A 13,316-nucleotide genomic window follows, 5' to 3' on the forward strand; every position below is an offset into this window, starting at 1 on the left:
ACCGGCTGCCATGGCCACTGGTTCGGGGTGTTTTCGATTGTTGTTTTGGATTCTTCAAGGATTTGTTTCATCCCGATACAGTCATGGTTCTTGACAGTCGTTTATGGATCCAATTCGGATCATTGATGTATATTCAAAAGGGGACATATACTTACTTAATAGATTTTGAGATGTAGTGGATTTGATTTCTCCTTGAGGACTTGATGGCTTGCTTTCCTAGGATCTTGATGTTCTTCAAGTTGCCTTCTCCAAGTGGACTTGCTTGATGATGAGACTTGTTTGATGATTTGTGGCTTGATGTAGGTCCCTCTTTGATCTACTCTTCTTTGTAGGTTCCTTTATATAAGGCTCTTCTTCTAGATTTGTAGTCTCCCGTGATGAATGATAGATGATAGACCTTCTTGTCCTTAATATTTAGAGACTTCTTGGCTTGATGGTTCAACTTTTGTAGATGTACTTCCTTGATGAGTGTTATTGAGATGCCCTTTCCTTGATGTGTCACCTTCCCTCTGATACCATGTTGAAGAATCTAGGGAAAAATAGTTATGATAGAATTCTTCTATTGAATGAGAACAATTTGTGAAGCACTTTTACTTTTTCATGTTAGCTTGATCTTCTTCTTGTTATTAGTGTATGCTCTTTTACTTCATCAAATTGCTACCAAAGTAAAAAAGACAAGAACACAAGATGTTGGCTCCTACAAGGGCAAAATCTCTCTCTCTTAGAGAGGAAAACCCTTCCTCAAATTTCTCTTATTGAATCTTATATTGAACAATGCCAGACCCCTGACCCTTAACAAGAATATCCTCCAAGCACAAGTCAAGCCCTTTGTGCTCCTTCTTCTGGCACTTCATCTTCCGGAACTTCGTCCTCCTTCCGACACTTCGTTCTTCTTCTGGCAACTGATGATAGTCCTTGTTATTCTATCTCTAGAAGAGGTACTTCTCCTTGGTTCTTAGTGGATGCTTTCACATATGAGGAGAATCTTATCTCTTTCCCAACCAAGCTCTTTCTTGAGATATAGTTGCACACTTGATATGACTATAGAGCAACCCTATTTCTTCACACGTGTGAGAGGATTCCTTATGTGATTGTCCTCTTTCTTCTTTGATTGAGTGAGCTCCTTCTTCGCTTGATTGAGAGGCCTTATAGGCCTAGTTATCTAGCCCAAACAATGACATATGGATGAATGCAGTAGAGGGTTTCTATGATAGCATAGAGACCCTCTATATCTTCTCACATGTGGTTATTTTAGACCTTAGGATAGTCCTCTAAGGCTCGGTATATTTCCTTCTTAGTTTGCTGCAATAGAGGCTCTTTTCGATGCTTCTTTTCCACCCTTAAATTGTCTTCTTATCTTGTTGATTTTAGAGGTGAGTGAGTACGTTATAGTGGAGTGGAAAACCTATATATATATATCTATATATATATATATATATATATATATATATATATATATATATATATATATATATATATATATATATATATATATATATATAGGACTATCCCTCCTTTTAGGTCGACTAGAAGGCCGACTTGAGGAAATTTTGCAGGCCGACTTGTTATGCTTTCTTTGGATGGCTTCCTTGGTAGTGTAACATGATTGAAGGAGCTTCTTTGATGGTGCCATTGCATAGGAGGGAACTTGACATTGCTTGGAGGTATTCTCTTGACCCTAATACATGGTGTAACATGCCCTTAAGGATTTCAACATTTCCTTTTGACTATTTGACTCACCTATAGCACTTAACATGTGCTAGACCTATTTCAACGAGCAAGAAACTCATTGACATATATTATAAAAATAATATTTATTTTCTTGAATAAGTACAAATATCAAAAGTACATTTATGAAGACCAAACCTAGTTACATTTCCTTCAACAAGGGGTGCCAACTCAGATTGGCTGACTGTTGCAATGGGTTTCCCATGTTGTCATTTGTTACCATGAACATCATGATTAGTGTCTAGGGCTTTTAGAGCCACATTTTGGTTTTTTGCATGTATTGGAATATTATAGGCTATGAGCGATATGTGTCTTAGACACAATTTTTGTAAAACTAAAAACACTATTTACAGTATCTATCTATGGATATTTTCTACTTATTTTGCTTTCCTGTATAATGTATGATGATTATTATATTTTTACAAATGTTGCAAATGTTTATCTAAAACATAATTAACTAATGTGCCTGTTAATGTATTTATACGTCTTGGAACATGTTGATATTTAATGTAATCAAAATATCTTTCCAAGAGGCGAACTCTAAAAAACATTCGTAACATACATTATTCAAATGTAGTACCACGAGTTTAAAATCAAGCCTGATAACCAAACAATGAATACCACGTGAAATACATCAGATATTAGCTTGATCACTGTGCTATACTCAACGATATTATTAGTTGTGTGACCGATACATATTCCTTGTAGACTTATCAACTCATCAGTAGGAGCATAAATTTCCCATGTTGCGGAAGAAAGATTCTGAGTACTATGGCTAGCACCATCAACATAACCAACATAGAGTTGAGGGAACACCGACATCTTCAAACCAAATGTAATACAAGATAAGCAAAAGTAGTAGAAAAACTCACAAGAAAACCACACTACAAACACACCAACAAATATGTACAATATGTACAAAGTAACTATGTAGAAGAAACTCTAGGCATAGTAATTTTTCAGGTACAACCCATTACGAGGTTGCGCCAAAGGAACTCCATCAAAATATACTAGCTTGTAGGCCCCTTTTGCAAGTACATGTTTGACTATGTATGGACCCAACCACATGGGCTCAAGCTTCCTAACTCCTAACTTGTTGCTTTCTTGGTCATATAGAAGGACCAAGTCACCTTCTGAGAAGACATGAGGTTTGAAATTCTGATTAAATTATGTTTTAATGCATTTTTTATGATCCTCGTTAGCTATCACAACATCCTGACGAGTCTCATCTAAATGTTCTAGGTGGAAAAAATGTTCCTCCTCAGTAGAGGCAACAGGAAGAAGCTTGATGGCTAATTTCAATGATGGGATTTCACATTCAATAGGAAGAACAACTTCCAAACCATACACTAATTGGAATGTTGTGAATCTAGTTGCAGTACGAATGGAGGTACGGTATTCCCACAAGGCCAAAAAAAGAATGGTGTGCCAATTCGATTTGTGAATCCCTAACATACATTGAAGCATCATTTTCAAAACTTTAATGATAAATTACACCTAACCATTGTTAGTTTTTGTAGCATCAGATAATGTTATAGTCTTGGAGAGATTAAAACACAGGAGTTCTCTAAAACCCATAAATCGTTTATGAAAATTCCACCTAGAGATAACTCAATTAAATTAATTGACAATCATTTAAATTTTTCTTAAGTCTAACTTAGGAGAACTGGTTAATTAATAGTAATTAATTGATAAAGGTGATAATTCTCTAGAAACTAACATGGATTTACTTGAAGATGATATCATCCATCGATTAAGTTTCAATCTTGGTCATTGGATTCCCAGTTGGAGATTATAAGAAGAGGTAATTGGGGAAATGGAGAGAGATACATCACAGCGAGTGAGAGCCAACATTAGGAGGTCCTTGGGTAGTTTGAGCTAGCTAGCATCAGAGTTAAAGCTAGAGAGAGGATGCAAGGCTAGAGAGGGGAAAATACAATGATCTGAAGGACTATTTTCTAGTTCCAGAGAGGCAATAGAGGAGGACGAATTATTTCTCCTGGAAGCAGTGTAGGGTCTGCACATTTGCTTTAATGAGCAATTCAATTTTGCTGGAGAGGAGGTCGTTTCAATTTCCAGAAGCTTGGAGGATTTTATCGGAGGCATGAGAGATACTTTCCTAGTTAACAGTAGGCAGGGAAACTTGATTAGCATTAGTTTCAGGTGGAGCATGTGATAGGATGCGTAGAGATGATGCAGAGCCTACATAAAGGGTTTGAATGACTAGCTTTTTAGTTGTCAGTTTGAACCAAGATTGCTTGGAGATGAGGGTAAATTCCCTTAAGGTGATTTTCCAGTATTTTTCTCAGGTTGGATAGCCAATTGGGCATCCAAAATTATTTTACTCATAATTCATTGTTGCATAATAATAAAACCCTTAGTTTCTACACCAATTTTCCCACATTGGTTTTTTCTAGGGACATTTGTCCAAAAATAATTGTGTCATTTTTATGTGTTTGTGTGTGTGCTGGCATTTTCCAGTTCCTATTTTTTCTTCTGCATTATTTTATTTGGTGAAGAAATTGTAGTGTGATTAATTGGATATGAATTCAAAAAATTAATAAATTGTTAATCAGTTAGGAGAATTAATTCCAGTTGCAAAATTTCAAGGAATTTTCACAGTCATTGGCCTGTGGGTAGTAGGGATTCGAGTTGTTATGATGTAATCCCAACTTGATGGTCAATATTGACATCATGTAGTTACAAAAATGTTTTCTATGGCCCATGACAATGGCTTGTGATACACCGAATCTCACAATAACAGGTTGAACACAAAAAATGCAGCAGTTTTTCTGCTATTGTCAAATGACCTCGACCCATTTAGTGAAATAATTGACTGCAATGATAATATAAACATGAACCTTGACCAAGAAAGGGCTACATGTCATAAATTAGATACCCCATTTAGAGAATGGGCCAATAGTGACAACTGGGTGTAACCGAACGGGTGGAGCATAAGCTTTTCCAATATAGATCTGGCATGCATGACACTTTTGTATGACCAATATACAGTATGTGAACATGGTAGGCCAAAAGTAACCAACATGTAGGATTTTATGTGCAGTGGCATAACCAGACATATGTTTGTTGCATGCTCAAGCGTGACAATCATTAAGGGCTTTTTCAACTTACTTATGTGTGAGACAATGTAGAAAAGTCGTGTCAACACCGCGATGATAAAGAGCATCACTGATTATAATATAGTGTCTAGCTTGATACCAAATACGACATCACTCAGAGCAAGTTAATTCAGGCAGAAAATTCTGGGTTTGGAGATAAATGATTATATCCCCATTCCACTAACCAAATGAGTTGATCATAAACAACATCTTGTTAGGAATAATATCTTCACCAATTGTTTCTACATTAGGGTGGGGAAAGCTACATATCAATTCGGCAAAGAGTAGCGATTTCTTAGATTTGAATTTGAAAAATTCCAAATAGAACTCATGGAGGATCATAATCCACTTCGATTACATGGGCCCAAGAAGTTCTCGTGATAGTATATAACTCATGGGGTTGCAATAAGAAACAACAGTAGTGTTGCAAAGCAATATATAATGGTGAAATATTTGAACAACATGTACAACTACTAAAGCCAACTTTTCTACATGTGAATACTTGATCTCGATATTTGTCAAATTTCGACTCAAGTAATAAATTACATGGTCATCACCCAAGTTGTCCTCCTGTACTAATACCATAGCGATAGTAGTATCAGATGCAGTGAGATATAAGAAGTAATACTGGTGGTAATTAGGGGGATGCAACAATGATGCATGAGCTATTACATTTTTCAAGGCATTAAACACTTTTTGGGCAGCATCATCCCAATGGAAGGGCACCCCTTTTTTCAATAGTCAGGTAAACCCCTTAGTAATTTCTACATACTTAGGGATGAACCAGTGTAGAAAGTTTTCTTTCCCTTGTAAACGTTGTATCTAAATGAGGTTTAAAAGAGCAGGAAAATCGAGGATTTGCTGAACCTTCAATGGAACGATGTAGATACCATTCTTAATCACAATGAAACCTAGGAATCAACCAAATTTAAAAAAACATAGACATTTATGTGAATTCAAACGTATTTTGTAATGTTTACATCGTAGGAGAATCACTCTATGATGCATAGGGTGATCTTGAAAATCTTTTCAATGGGTGGGAATATCATCAAGATACGACTGCACGATGTGCTTAATATCATGAAAATTGTAATTCATAGCTCGTTGAAAAGTTCCCCCAGCATTCTTTAGTCCAACGGGGAGTTTTGATAAGGAATGTTCCCCACGAATAGATGAACATGATTTTATGTTGGTTGGAAGGGAGTATATTTGTTTGATTGTAGTCAGAAAATCCATCCATAAATGAGAAGATTTCGCTTCCAGCACAATGATCAATAATCTTGTCTATAAAGGGTGTTGGATAATTGTCCTTAAGACAAGCTTCATTAATGTCCTTATAATCGACACATACTCGATTATATTTAAAACCTAATAAGTTAATGGAATAGGATATGTAAAACCAACATGTAGAAGGTTTTCAACTTTTTCTTTGATTAGGGAAACCTTCATCGGGTGTACTGGACATTATTGTTGTCTACCAAGCTTTGCATCTGGGTACGTCTTGATTTCATGTACCACAATGATCGAGTTTATTTTTGGAATCTCTTGATAGGTACACACGAATATATCATGAAATTCTTGAAATATGGCCTTATAAATTTGAATCTCATCAAGAGAACAAGAGGCTCTTTTGTGAACATTTTCAAGAATTATGGGCTTCACCGAGATGTTGAGTGGATTGGTTTCCTCGATATTCCCCAAATTATTTTCAGAAGTGATTTCATATATGGAAATTTAATTTTTAGGATGCTTGGTAATCTCAAGTGAAAATAATTCATCAAAACTATTCCCAAGGATTTCCAACTTAGGTAAAAAGGAGGAACGATGATTATTATTGTCCCACAATTTCTCATATGACAACATGATTTCCATGATGCTCTCATTAGTAGGAAAGACATATTTGAAAGGGTCAGAATGTGAAATAGAAATTTATCCTAAATCCTAAGAATGTTCATTAACCATGTTCACTTGGATGTTTGTTTGATTTATTGTTGGGCAGGCCAGGTGAATAACTTCGTAGGCTAATTCAATAGGGTTGAGCAGCACGTGGTCACTGAAAGAATCACTATTAGAGTCATTAGGTACTATCCATGGATCATATGGTTGTTGACATGGGGCAGTACTAGACATGATCATGTTGACAGGGGCGACCGTGGTAGAAATGTCAGGAGGTGGAAGGACAAAAGTCCCCATCAAAGATGAATCTTTTAATAACCCTTCCCAAACAATATCGTAAGAAAGTGACATTTTATCCACAAGTGGAATATTTCCAATGGTTTGGGAATCAAAAATGTAAAAAGCAAGTTTCTCAACAGTCACGATATTTCCTTGATGAGGGAAGAGGATCATTCAAAAATACGACGAGGGCACAAATGCCATAGCGTATGTCCAATTACAACCTAGTAGGAGGTTATAGTCTAATGGTACATCGATGACTTCTACCTCTATTGACACCATTTTACCTACTAATTTGATGGATAAAGATTTCATGATTCCATAAGGTTTGAATCCTCTCCCTTCAAAGGCTTTGAGGGTCGTTGGAGACTGATTGATCGGTGGAGAGCCCAAGGATTTCCAACACAATAGCAACGTGATGAAAGTGGAAGAAATTTCATCCATTACTATTTAAAACACGTTCTTGCCTCTGAAAACAACTTGAATCATGAACGCAAGTTGATGTGGAAGTTGTGGTGTATGGTTTTCTAAATTAAAATAATCAGGCCTGAATCCAAATTATCCACCCCTCGAATTGTTTTCAATAACAATTTCCTCTGTGCAAGAAAATTTTGGAAGACTTCAAGGGTCGACATAGCCAAAGGAGCCTGGGTTAGATCTTCGACTATGTTGTAGTTATGGGGAACTCTCACATGATGATTAAATGATGACTTATGAATAAATCCTTTAGGAGGAGGTTTAATTTTCATTTCAATAGTTGGTCTCTTAATTTGTAGAGGACTAAAACTAGTTGGAGTAGAAGTGGAAGGTTGATCAGTAATGTTTCCATTTGGGGAATTCAAGGAACCATAATTCTTATTCCAAGTAGCCACCAAGACATCTTCCTAACACATCAGTATGTTGGAATAATTTTGGGAAGAGGAGGATGGAGCTTGTGTAACCATTTTGGTCTCCTAATTCAGGAAAGGATCTGTTAACACTATAGGTGCAATAGCACAACCTTTAAGAATCACTTGATTTCTGCATGGTGCAAACATTCCTTGGTGAAATTATCCTCATTGCAAATGAGACAAGGATAATGTGGTTTGTGTTTCTCGTCAGGAGACTTGAGTTTTTTCTTTGCCCTGTGGAGGGTGTTCCTTTTTGGCTTTTCCTTTACCCTTCTTTTTACTTCTTGGTTGTTGATATTTTCCTTTAGTAGATTGAACGAAATTAATCTTGGAAGTATTCATAGGTGCAGGAGGAGAAGGGATTTGAGTGGTCATAAGAGAAAGCTTTATATTGGATTGAACGGAGGGCTTATTTGTTGTTTTATGGCCAATGGAACTAGTCATGCCATCAACGACATGCGATTGCGTCGAAGGAGTGGATGGAACAATGTAAGATGGTCGCGAGGTATCAGGTATTTTCTGGTAGAGCATGCCTGATTGGGTATAAACTAGGTCTAAATATTGAGCATGAGCAATAAATTGCTCTTCAGCAATGACTCATCCCTTGGTAACATCCTTAGTTATATCAAGTGATTTAACAAACTATTCTCCTAATAACTAATCTGGGATATATGTTTTAACCAAACAATGACAACGTCACCATTCATGTATATGATCATATATGTGAGTAGAGTCAGATTTTTTTAGAGAGGTTAAAATCTCTATACCCATTTCATGTTGTTGCTAATGCGTTGAAGTTATTAAATGAAGCTCTTGGTAATGTGACATACCATTTTTCTACCGAACCTGCAAGATTTCCTTGGAAAAGACAGAAACAAATAGAATCATTATTTAAGGCGTTCGGAGAAAACCATAAATGATAAGTCATAATATGGTTTGATGGGTCTTCCCTTAGGTTTTCGTTGAATTTGGGAATATCGCTTGACAACTTAGCTGGAATAGATGGCCACCAAGGAAAATGATATATTGGATCATTGGTAAGTCGAGAGAGGTTTGGTAACTCTAACATTGTGATAAATGGAAACTACCTATTAAAGTTCATTTGAGGGGGATGGTAACCTTGTGAAGAAAGATTAAATACTAGTGAAGGATATCCTGGGTAAGGTGGAATGGGTTGGGCCATCGAGATTTGCATTCCACTAGGTTAAGTAGTGGTTTGAAAAGCAGGATAACTCTGACCAAGTAGGCCTTGATAAGGTGGAAAATGCGGGCCTTGGATGTATTGTCCTTGATGAGGTGCCTGTAGTATAGTTGTCGGTTGTCCAACGGAGACTTGTGGTATACCTAGAAAAGGTTGTCCATATGGAATCTGTGGTATGCCCTGAACAAGTTGACTAACTTGTACATGAGGCATAATCTGACCAAGTTGACTAGACGGGGTCTATGGTATACCTTGAATAGGCTGGATATATGGTATTTGAGGTATCCCTGGTACTGGCTAACTTTTTTGTGCTTGAGGTATGGCCTGAATAGGTTGAATAGCTTGTACTTAAGGTATAACTTGGACATGTTGACTAGTAGGAATGTGAGTTGAAACTTGACCAGGTTGACCAAAAGAAACAAGAGAAACATTCCAAGGAGTGTTTTCCATTCCTGTAAATAGGGCACCAATAGATTAAGGAATCATAAAAGATGGAGCACCGACTTGTAATATTTTCTCAAGATATGGGAACATACCAACAACAGGTTTCCCCTCAGTTGGAGGATAAGGGTTATAAGAAGGCCATTTCCCCCCAGCGGGAGGATACCTATGGTAAGATAGAATGGATCTTGTGGGTTTCCTATTCCACTAAGGAACAAACCATATTTCTAATCCAAAGGATTTTGAGGCACAATAGATTGAAAAAGTTGTGTGGTACTTGATAAAGATGAACCAGATGGTATTCCATATGAAGAAGGTAGTTCAGAAGTCCAAGGACTACTTGAAACTATGGAAAACATTACTAACAACGATTGATATCCAGGTGGTAATTATGGACCACTGTAAATATAAGTTTCCAGTGAGGTGTTGAAGATAGAAATCGATGTAACTTCAATTGATTCACTCATAACAACAGACACAGGTTGGGTGGTTTTTGTTGACTCTGTCATGATTGGATTTTCCAAATGAGTGTGTGCGTGAATCCTCCTCTGAGAATTCATGAAAGAATTATACCAAGTATTTTGACGTCATGGAGAATTATATAGAGGATTCAGACATAATTGAGTATGAGGTGTATAACTAGGAAAATCCTCACAAAGGAGGAAAATCCTGACGCAAAGGTATTTGAATAGGAGATCGATGACTAAGAGAATATTTTTTAGTATTGTCATCTATACTCAATAAACTAGGTGGAATTACTTTTGTTTCACTACCCAAAGATGGAATTAGTGGATGAGATAAACGCAGAGGGGTAGAAGGATAAATTTCTGAAGTTACTTTCTCGATAACACTAGGTTCTTCTGGTTGAATTACTTTAGATTCCAAATTTTCCGACTCTACAGTTTCAAGTTCTACAACTTCAAGCTTAGTTGTTTTTAATTCAACTTCACAGGTTTCAAAAACTTCTAGTTGAATAGTTTTGTCTGCCTTAGACTCTAACTCACTAGTTTTAGAAGATGTAACTTCAGGTTTGGTAACATTAGGAAGTGATGATTCAAGTTGGGTAATTTCTGATGTAGTTTTAGATGGAGTAGCTTCTGATGTACCATATGTGGTAGATTGCAATTTCTTATGTTTACGATGTGTTGATTTACTGGGTGTTACCTCTGGGGGTAAACCTTGCATTCTACGTGAATAATGAGAATGGTCTTCCACGGTTAATTATCTAATTAAATAGTAAACTTAAAAAAGAAATGGGTATCTAGGCATAAAAGGATTACAGGTCATTGTGAATTGCAATATATAGTTAGGTACGTGCAGGCAATCTCCCTTAATGTCGTGTTCAGTGTATCACAAATGAAAAGGTTATCAACTCGGTTACCTAGGGATGGTTTGCAACCTAATGGGGACTTCCAATATATACCTGAGGGTATGTGGAAGAACATTCTGTGGTAGTGTTATCTAATGTGTAATCATACGATGGGAGCATTCCTATATACTCATCGTACATGGATCACCTTCATATATACCCAAAGGTACATGGAAGAATGATCCTATATACTTCAAAGTACGTGGAAATCGACCATCTCCAGAATGTAACACAAATGGTTAATGACAACTCCTATGTTTAGAGACATTGCTACACATCTTCTAGCCTAGACCAACTAAATGTGTTTTTGATGTTTCTTAGATTCATTGGTAAATTTCGAATGTTTCTCTTGATTAAGGTTTTTGTTTGATCGTAAAAAAAAAACATTCACCTGAATTCTAAAATGCAGCTAATATGAGAGAACTCTTTTCAATTCGATGAATATCTAACTAGAGGAAAGGAATAGGTTCCAATTCAACAATGCAGAAAACAAATATTCTAAAAAATACCTTCAAAGACACTATTCCAATTTCACAATTTCAAAGCCCTAATGAACAAGAAAACTAAATTATTTCCTTTTTTAATGTAAAGAGAATTGAAACTATGACTAGATTAATGAAACAAAAGAAATTCGGTCAAATAACTAATGTAACTAATGAATCAATAATAAAGCCATATGTGAAAAGCTTTAATGGACAAGAAAAAATAAATTTCCTAACAAAGAGAAATAAAACTCAAATTCCATACAAATTTTTGGATTAATAGAGAATAAGATAGACCAAAGACTCAAAAAACCACAGAAAAAAAGACAAATTGCAAAGCAAGGAAGGAAAGCATTAATTTGTACATTTTCCAAGAATCAACGCAGGTAATCAATAGGAACCAGTGCGATGGGTCGCACTTACTAAACCAAAAATTTGCAATGAAACACACTATAACAAAAAAGAAAGTGTGTTGGATCTGATTCACACAAAAAAGAGGAGAAAACCTTGATCAAGGTCAAAATTCAATTTTCTAAAGTCAAATTACATTCCGAACAAGACAAAAAATGTTGAATACAAAGGTATTAAAGGGCCATAGCAAAGAAACCCACTGAAGAACAACTATGTCCCAAATGGAGTCACCAAGTTGTTCTCCGAATCAATCCCTTAACCTAGAAACAACCAAAAAACCTACACTATCTTTCCCTAAAGATATTTGAAATATAAGAAGAAGACCTACCTAGTGTTCAATGCAATATTTCTTCTTCTCTTCACCCATTCACTCTAGCTCCAACTTTAACACCCGAAAGTAGAGCCTTCAAATTAGCCAATACAAGAAAACATATCGAGATATATAATATGATATATTCAAATAGGTCTAAATAAGATATGAAGGAACATGAATTACCTTGGATCTCTCGATATTCTGAAGGGTGGGACCTCCAACGAAGAGATCATATCCAGATTTGTCTGCCTTCCTCAAAACATAGGCACTAAGCCTATGAATGGGTCATTCTCAACCTATCTTCCTGATCCTTGCATAAAACAATGCTTTTGGATCCAAACCCTGCATCAGCTGTGTGATATCCTCCCCTTTAATGGCATTAGGCTTTAAGTTCGAGGATTCTTCTACGGATGTTCTGGTATCATAGTATATGTAAGGCAGTGGAAGGTGAAGGATGGATATGGTGTCATCTGTGTTTTGCAGAACACACTAAATGTAGGAGGAAAAAACAAACCATATGAGAATAATAAACGGACGGATCTCCAACAAAATTTTCCCCAAGGATCCCAGATCCAAATTTTTATCAGATCACTAAGTGGAAAAACTATTTGTATGAGGGTTTGGAACTGGGAGCAGGTACAAACTCTGAAACAAAATATTCAAGAGAAAATGGGTATCCCAACAAAACCTGATATATGCAGGGAAATCAATGCAAGAGGACTTCAAGGTGCAGGATTATGGCATTGGCCTTGATGTGACCATCATCCTTAACTTGAGACTTCTTGGAGGATGTCCTAGATCCAACTCAAAAGGCCCAGTTTCATTCAAATATATAGTCAACGGGAATAAAAAGCCACAAAAACAACCAAAGCAGTCCTCCACCCTTCCTGGTCCGTATATCGTGGAGCAGATGATCCAGGTACCAGTGTTGACGGTCAACTTGACTGAGGTAAACGAGATTTATGCATAATTCCATTCAAGAGTAGTTATATGTAGATTTAATGGCTTTTGACCCAAATCAGAGGCGTTACACCAATGGATCTACTCTACATGGACAAAAAACTATGATATACATCTATGTTCTAGGGGTTTTTTCATTGTAAAGTTTGATACAACAAAAGATAAGGATTATGCATTAAACGAGGGACCATGGTTTTGGGGCAATGCAGGCCTATTCATGACTCCTT

This window comes from Pinus tabuliformis, chromosome 6, assembly GCF_031772625.1.
Source record: "Pinus tabuliformis cultivar Carrire ecotype Pingquan chromosome 6, CPIR1, whole genome shotgun sequence".
Lineage (NCBI taxonomy): Eukaryota > Viridiplantae > Streptophyta > Pinopsida > Pinales > Pinaceae > Pinus > Pinus tabuliformis.